Genomic DNA, 8,795 nt, shown 5'->3' with positions numbered 1-8,795 from the left:
ATGGTAGTCACTTGGACTGAGAAAAACAGGTTTTGCGAGTTTTGCCAAAAAAACATATGGACAAAGAACAATTACAAAGCGTCTCCAAAAACATCAATCACAGTTTACATCAGGTCAAATCACATAGATAAAGGAAAACACATGTGCACAGACAGCTCAAACGGATGAACAAAAGGACCTACAGACAGACAGCTCAAAGGGATGAACAAAAGGACCTACAGACAGACAGCTCAAACGGATGAACAAAAGAACCTACAGACAGACAGCTCAAACGGATGAACAAAAGGACCTACAGACAGACAGCTCAAACGGATGAACAAAAGGACCTACAGACAGACAGCTCAAACGGATGAACAAAAGGACCTACAGACAGACAGCTCAAACGGATGAACAAAAGAACCTACAGACAGACAGCTCAAACGGATGAACAAAAGGACCTACAGACAGACAGCTCAAACGGATGAACAAAAGGACCTACAGACAGACAGCTCAAACGGATGAACAAAAGAACCTACAGACAGACAGCTCAAACGGATGAACAAAAGGACCTACAGACAGACAGCTCAAAGGGATGAACAAAAGGACCTACAGACAGACAGCTCAAACGGATGAACAAAAGGACCTACAGACAGACAGCTCAAACGGATGAACAAAAGGACCTACAGACAGACAGCTCAAACGGATGAACAAAAGGACCTACAGACAGACAGCTCAAACGGATGAACAAAAGGACCTACAGACAGACAGCTCAAACGGATGAACAAAAGGACCTACAGACAGACAGTTTGTCGCGTGCATGCACGTTTGCATGTTTAGTTTTTCACACAAAAACTTTGGCCACACCACACAGCACTCACAGAACACCGATGTAAATAAATGAAAATATTTAATAGTTCCCAGTTGGGTGAAAAATGGGGGTGACGATGGATGGAATGATGGAAAGGTTAACACGAATACATGAAGATGAACATAATGAACATGAGAAAGTAAACAACAGTCAAATAATGTCAACAAACGACATACGAGACAATCAGGATAGTCAAATACAAAGAACGTACGTCTTAAAGGCCCTCCTCATTCCATAAATGATATCTATCGTTGAAAGAAAGTACTTAGCTACACGTTCGACGAATTCAGGGGGGGTGGGTGCGCCCTCGGGTCGACACCTGCGTCTCTGTCGCGGGGGTGAGAGAGTCAGCCCGGTTGAGAGCTGTCACACGGCACACATGCTGCAGCGACGGCGCCGGTTCGATGTTGCTGCTCAACAGCAGCGTGGTTGCGCCGCTGTGACGTTACGAAATAGCTGCTCAAAAAACAGCGTAGTGATGCCACGGCGATGATCCAAAGTGGCTGCTCAAACAGCAGCGTGGGGGTGCCACTGCGAGGGTCCAAAGTTGCTGCTCAAGCAGCAGCGTGGTGGTGCCTCCTCCATGCTGAGAAGCTAAGGTTCGCACCTTCCCGTCCGGTCTGTCCTCGACAGTAAACACTGAAAGCCTAGAAGGCCAAAGTCAATAATCACCCCAAAAATATAAGACACGTGACTTCCTCCTCCAATAGACATCATTATTAGGGATGAGGAGGAAGCACAATGACTCTAAACTTTGGTTTCCTTCTACAATACAATTTACCATTATAATGATTTCCTTTTAAACACTATGATGAACACTATTTACAACAACACAAAGACGAGACAAAACAGTACAACCGGTAACTAATGTAGGTTCCCTGTCCCCTGCCACCGGCCGCTAATTCACCTTCAGCAAAACTGACAAAAGTCTATCCAACTAGACCAAGAAATATAGCTTACCTCACACAGGCCAATGAATATCATCGCGTACACTTTACGCAACCGACTTTAACAAAGTCAACCAGTAGACGTACATTACTACTGAAAAATAACTTCGAACTCAAACGACAATTCACAACGCGAACTTCGCAGCCGTTCGAAAAACATCTGGTCTCGGCCGAGACAGAAAAAAGAATGCTTATGAATTTTACGGTCAGCTACAAGGTAACCAGTGAACTCTACAAATAGCGCGCAGCCTACCGTGAACGTCCCGTGCAATGCGTGCAAAGCGTGCAAGGCGTGGAGTCACTGAGCTAAGCCCAGCTACAGGTCTTCCCACCTTGACACAGGTACCTGTCAGCAACGCCCGACCAAGGAACCTTATATACATACAACTGTCCGCGACACAGTTCAAACGGATGAACAAAAGGACCCACAGACAGACAGCTCAAACGGATGAACAAAAGGACCTACAGACAGACAGCTGAAACGGATGAACAAAAGAACCTACAGACAGACAGCTCAAACGGATGAACAAAAGGACCTACAGACAGACAGCTCAAACGGATGAACAAAAGAACCTACAGACAGACAGCTCAAACGGATGAACAAAAGGACCTACAGACAGACAGCTGAAACGGATGAACAAAAGGACCCACAGACAGACAGCTCAAACGGATGAACAAAAGGACCTACAGACAGACAGCTCAAACGGATGAACAAAAGGACCTACAGACAGACAGCTCAAACGGATGAACAAAAGGACCTACAGACAGACAGCTGAAACGGATGAACAAAAGGACCCACAGACAGACAGCTCAAACGGATGAACAAAAGGACCTACAGACAGACAGCTCAAACGGATGAACAAAAGGACCTGCAGACAGACAGCTCAAACGGATGAACAAAAGGACCTACAGACAGACAGACAGACAGACAGACAGACAGACAGACAGACAGACAGACAGACAGACAGACAGACAGACAGACAGCATGATGAAGACGAATTCCGGAAATAACTTGTATGGTCCGTGAAAGAGTATAACTCTTGCTTCTAGTGAGGCAAACTTTCCACACGTGCTCCTTGTCCACGTGTTTCAGACACACTCCTCGCTGGTGACTCGCCTATAATGTCACATGGGAAATTTGGTCTCAATAAAAACAAGAGTATTCACTCTTTTGACAATCCATACAAACCTGACAGAGTTGTTTCTGAACAGTTCTGTTCCCACTCTTGACAAGAGGCAGCCTAATGACTTTTGGTGCGAATCAGGCTGTTGATTAATTATACCATAGATGTGTATTGACGGGATCGCCAACTCGTTGCGCGCGCTCACCAAGTAGCGGAAAGCGGAAAAGACGATTTTGACAGTAACTTTACTTCCGGTGCAGTCTTTCAACACATGGAGAAGAAGGAGAATTTCGAAGGGGAGGTGGAGTTTGTGGCTGAGGTATGTGAAAAGCAAGCAAAGCAATATAAAAAGATCATTGCTGATGATTGAAATGAGTCATGTGAATCAACAATAAAGATTGATTGTGGACGGCACGTCATTATTTTTGTTTTTAACACTTGAAACGCGAGAGCATCTGACACACTGGTAAATCCGAAGCTGTGCACGCAAGCTGATCAGCAGATCGTTTTTCTGCAGAATTCTCGCTCACATCGGCCACTATTTTAGCTCAGCGAACCGACAAATTTGCAACAGAACAATTTCTGAATGTTAGAAATTCGGCTGTAGATTTATAGATACCCTTTCTATTCCATGGTTGTTGTTTTTTCAGGGGGAAAGTACCGACATCTCAATCGCTGAAAAGATGACAGCATCACCACAAAAGAAACTCCAAGAATTGCCAAAAGTAAGTAAAAATATTGACAGATCTATGTAAAAGACTATGAAAATTTAGAACTGGAACAACAGATATTCAAGAAATAACCGATAAGTGATATATTATAACTGAACCATTGATTGATTTGAATGTACATCATGCATGGAAGTTAAAAATGGTGCAGGAACTGAAGTCAGATCAACACATCAAAAAGATCAGTGCAATATATTTGTTTTCTCTCCCCTCTTGCATAATTCTGTTTTGATATAGTCTATATGCTTGATGTCTTCTGTTGTTTTTAAATTCATTGTCACTTCTAAATTGCATGCTTTATTGCAGAACGCTTGTTCTTTCTGCCTTTCAACTGCCTTTCACCGGAGCTCAGAGAGCTTGTCGACCTATTCTCCACCAAATCGTTCAACTTCAAACGTCTATCAACTGCCATTAATAGCTATCATCCAGCTATTTGTATAGACAGTTAGACTTATTTCTCTAGAAATTTAGTTTTACTAAGGGTTTATTGTTCTGCTTTTTTTCAGACATTCCGTCCCGCACCAGAATTGCCAGAGGTTGTTGCAACTACAACTTTGAAGAACTGTGTCGTGATGTACAGCAGCTTCCCGAGTCGTGGTGCCTCGCGAAGAACAAGGGGAACCAGGTGGTTAAGGTTGTTGTGCTGGAGCCTGGAGGCCAGCTTGGTTAAGGTTTGACTTTGAGTCAGCATTTTCAGTGATTTTTCTACGCAGCCGATGGTGTTTGGATTTAAAGTGTAAAGGAAAAAGTCCCTCCTGAAGCAGCGTGCTGCAGTTTAGACTGGCTTGGCGACAGTGTTGAAGTGAGTGACAAGTAACATTTTCAGTAAATTGCTTTGTGTTACAATTAATCAACACCAATTCTGAGCCAAGAGAATGATTTTTTTTTTTTTCATTTGGAATGTTGTGTTTTATAGGTTAGGTGTGGAAAATTGGATTTGACTGTAAAGCTCTTTAGCAGAGAATGTAAATAAACTTGACCAAGAAATTATTGCGACAAATTTTAAACTCCCAAATTAAAGCATTGATTAATTCCCGTTAATTAATTAATTAAATTAAATGTCACAAGAATTTATGCTTTAATTTGGGTGCAACATGTTGAAACTTTGTTTGAGAATGTATCTACTTCATTGATTAAATATATGCATGTGTATGAATAGGAATCTTTCTTGTGTCAAATTGTGCGAATTGAGACTGAGTGAGATAGTGAATGTTGGTACATTACAGGGCCGGACTAAGCAAAGAGGAGGGGGGGGGGGGGGTTGCCAGTGGTGGTCCAGGGGGATGTTCCTCTGCCCCTTGTTGGGGTCAGGGGAAGGGTAGGTCATATTCTGAGATAGGAAAATGGTTGCTTCTTGCATGAAACAGCATAAAATAAACAATAATACATTTTTTTTAAATAAGTGAGGTACATGTTTAGGTTGGGGAGGGGGGGGGGGTTGCATACCGGCCCTGCATTAATTGTCACTGTATGGTGTGTGTGTGTGTCACTGTGACCAAAGATACATATGCTCTATTTGAGTTCATACAACTTCCAATTCCATTCAAACGTTAACAAAGTGTTGCTTTCTTTCTTTCTTTATTTGGTGTTTAACGTCGTTTTCAACCATTCAAGGTTATAACAAAGTGTTGCTGGTATGCGACTGAACATGTTCTATTAGGAAAGCAAAGCAAATTCCAGTGTACATAGTGGTCAACATAAAAACAATCAGATGCATCGATGCAAGACATTTATCAAGTGGCTGACAATTGATTTTGAAATGAAAACTGTTTGCAAAATATCTCGCTGTCAAAATTATATTTTGAACAAGTACATAAAGGAATTAGGTTTGAACCATAGCAAAATGAATATGTTTCAATTTTTCATGTTGCAGACTTAAATTTACATGGACTCATGAAAATACAGAACAGGCACTGAACAAGCCATACATGTGATACAATACTGAACCAAATAGGAAGAGAAGTACATTTTAACACAAAAAATTGACACCTAAGACAACAATCAAGAAGTTCAAATTCAATGTACATGCACTTGATCAGATAGGATAGTTTGTACTGCATGAAGAAAGATCATACACAACACACTACAGAGATCCTTCCTGATTGTTCTCAACATTGTATGTTTTCAGCTTTTTCCTCAAACTCCTTTCTTTCCATGTGCATTTCATTTTGTCCAACATTGTATGTTTTCAGCTTTTTCCTCAGTCTTTTCTTTCCATGTACATTTCATTTTGTCCATCATTGTCTTCAGTTTGTGGTGGAGTCTTATTTAAAAAAAAACAGAACATTTTGCAAAGTGTCTTCTTGAACAGCTTGTGAAAGATCAAATGAATACAAAGTGTCATAAAAACACACCGGAACAGCATCACTGTTCCTGCATGGTTCAATAAAGTCATCTGCTTTTGCCTGTGTGTTGATGCACAGGTTTCCCAGAAAATATGTTCCATGGACATCAAATCACCAAAGGGAAGTAATCGCTCTTTATGCATACGACATGTGTAATAGATTAAGCGAGAGTTGTACGCAACCTTTTCTCCTGGCACGAGAGGATGAAAGTCGCTTGTATATTTCAATGCTTGTTATTCTCTCAGGTGCCAGGAGAAAAGGTTTTGTACAACTCTCGCTTACTCTATTACACAGTCATGTCGTATGAATAAAGAGCAATTACTTCCCTTTGGTTATTTGATATCATCAACGCTTTGCCTCATTCTGTTTAAGATTTCTGCTTTGTGTTGCATGGACAGACACATCTGCAATACATTGGGCTTGGCAAAGGTCAGTTTGCCCTTGTTCAGCATGCTTGTCATGTCAGTTTGCCCTTGTTCAGCATGCTTGTCATGTCAGGGGTGGTTTCACTGTAGGATTCAGGTGCGCAAGTCATGGCTTCCAAACACTGCAATTTCTCATCTCTGTACGCACTCTTTTGGAGACACCAAACTCTCTGTTTTAGCTTTTTGGCAACACATCCTCCAACATACTTTGCATTGTCCTCTTCATCCTCTTTGATTTCTAATGCACTTACTGGTTCCCTAGTTTTTCTTCATAGGCCTTTAAGACACCAACAGTATAAACATGTTCAAGGCAATCCAGGCTGAAACTGCAGGGGATATTGTCAACTCAGTAATGCCTGAATGCTGGGTTGAAAAAGCAGAGTAGTACCTGGCCCACGCCTTCTCCTTGGCAGCATTCCCAACCTTGCCTCAGGGAACTAGGCAGTCATGAAGAAGCAGAAGTTTCTCTTCCAGATCTGCACCTAAAACACAGAAAATAAAATATTATAAATAAAACAACACACAAATATAGCAGAAATCAACCCAAGAGTGAAACTGAAGATGTAGATGCATGCACACAATCAAAACCAACAACACACGACAACAACCAAAAACTACACTTTACATGAATGGATGTGAACTTATTAAATTTTTGTATTCCATTTGTCGTTATAGAACGTGTTGACAAACCACTTTCATGAATCCTTATTATGTCTTTCAACTATGACATGTGCTATCAATGATCCTAAAAAACACATGAAATATTGTAGTGGCAGGCATGTACCTAAAATATTTGTAAACAGTAGCCTCTCTGTGCAACGAAGCAGTATTTTTGCTTGAAAACTATGAATGAAAGTGATCTTTCAGGTACTGGGACTTTGCAAGCTGATTTTTTTTATATCGCCTTACTCAAAAACTTACTTTTCAATTACTGAATTGGTCGACAAGCCCTCTGAGCTCCGGTGAAAGGCAGTTGTCATTCTTGATAGATGCACAAGCGTTCTGCAATAAAGCATGCAATTTAGAAGTGACAATGAATTTAAAAACAACAGAAGACATCAAGCATATATCAAAACAGAATTATGCTGGAGGGGAAAGAAAACAAATATGTTGCACTGATCTTTTTGATGTGTTGATCTGACTTCAGTTCCTGCACCATTTTTAACTTCCATGCATGATGTACATGTATTCAAATCAATCAATGGTTCAGTTATAATATATCACTTATCGGTTATTTCTTGAATATCTGTTGTTCCAGTTCTAAATTTTCATAGTCTTTTACATAGATCTGTCAATATATTTACTTACTTTTGGCAATTCTTGGAGTTTCTTTTGTGGTGATGCTGTCATCTTTTCAGCGATTGAGATGTCGGTACTTTCCCCCTGAAAAAACAACAACCATGGAATAGAAAGGGTATCTATAAATCTACAGCCGAATTTCTAACATTCAGAAATTGTTCTGTTGCAAATTTGTCGGTTCGCTGAGCTAAAATAGTGGCCGATGTGAGCGAGAATTCTGCAGAAAAACGATCTGCTGATCAGCTTGCGTGCACAGCTTCGGATTTACCAGTGTGTCAGATGCTCTCGCGTTTCAAGTGTTAAAAACAAAAATAATGACGTGCCGTCCACAATCAATCTTAATTGTTGATTCACATGACTCATTTCAATCATCAGCAATGATCTTTTTGTATTGCTTTGTTTGCTTTTCACATACCTCAGCCACAAACTCCACCTCCCCTTCGAAATTCTCCTTCTTCTCCATGTGTTGAAAGACTGCACCGGAAGTAAAGTTACTGTCAAAACCTCTCGCAGCCGCAGACGGGAGTTCGAAACAGGGCCAGCGTTGGCGCGCGCGCAGAGTTGGCGATCCTGTCAAGGGATATCTATGATTATACCAATCCAGAGCAGACCAAGCAACCATAGTGTGACTGTGATCAGGTCAGTGTCACCTCACGCACCACATGTACACACAATTCCGCATTGGAGAATCCGAAGACGAAGAACAAGAGGAAGAAGAACAAGAAGACGACGACTAAGAAGAGGAGGAAGAAGAACAAGAACCAGAGGAAGAAGAAGAAGAAGAAGAAGAAGAAGAAGAAGAAGAAGAAGAAGAAGAAGAAGAAGAATAAGAAGAACAAGAAGACGACGACTAAGAAGAGGAGGAAGAAGAAGAAGAAGAAGAAGAAGAAGAAGAAGAAGAAGAAGAAGAAGAAGAAGAAGAAGAAGAAGAAGAAGAAGAAGAAGAAGAAGAAGAAGAAGAAGAAGAAGAAGAAGAAGAAGAAGAAGAAGAAGAAGAAGAAGAAGAAGAAGAAGAAGAAGAAGAAGAAGAAGAAGAAGAAGAAGAAGAAGAAGAAGAAGAAGAAGAAGAAGAAGAAGAAG

At 41.0% G+C, this 8,795-nt stretch overlaps 1 long non-coding RNA gene across 1 annotated transcript; it reads right to left on the bottom strand.

The window, feature by feature from the left end:
- Positions 1 to 5,160: 5,160 nt before the first annotated feature.
- LOC138957245 (uncharacterized) lies at positions 5,161 to 8,302 on the bottom strand. Its single transcript, XR_011452974.1, has 4 exons — positions 8,131 to 8,302; positions 7,725 to 7,799; positions 7,338 to 7,418; positions 5,161 to 6,898 (listed from the first exon to the last, which is right to left on the bottom strand). It is a non-coding gene; the product is annotated as an uncharacterized lncRNA (long non-coding RNA).
- Between the last annotated feature and the right edge of the window lie 493 nt (positions 8,303 to 8,795).

Source organism: Littorina saxatilis, unplaced genomic scaffold (assembly GCF_037325665.1).
Source record: "Littorina saxatilis isolate snail1 unplaced genomic scaffold, US_GU_Lsax_2.0 scaffold_403, whole genome shotgun sequence".
Classification (NCBI taxonomy): domain Eukaryota; kingdom Metazoa; phylum Mollusca; class Gastropoda; order Littorinimorpha; family Littorinidae; genus Littorina; species Littorina saxatilis.
This window is presented reverse-complemented; position numbering and strand designations above follow the sequence as displayed.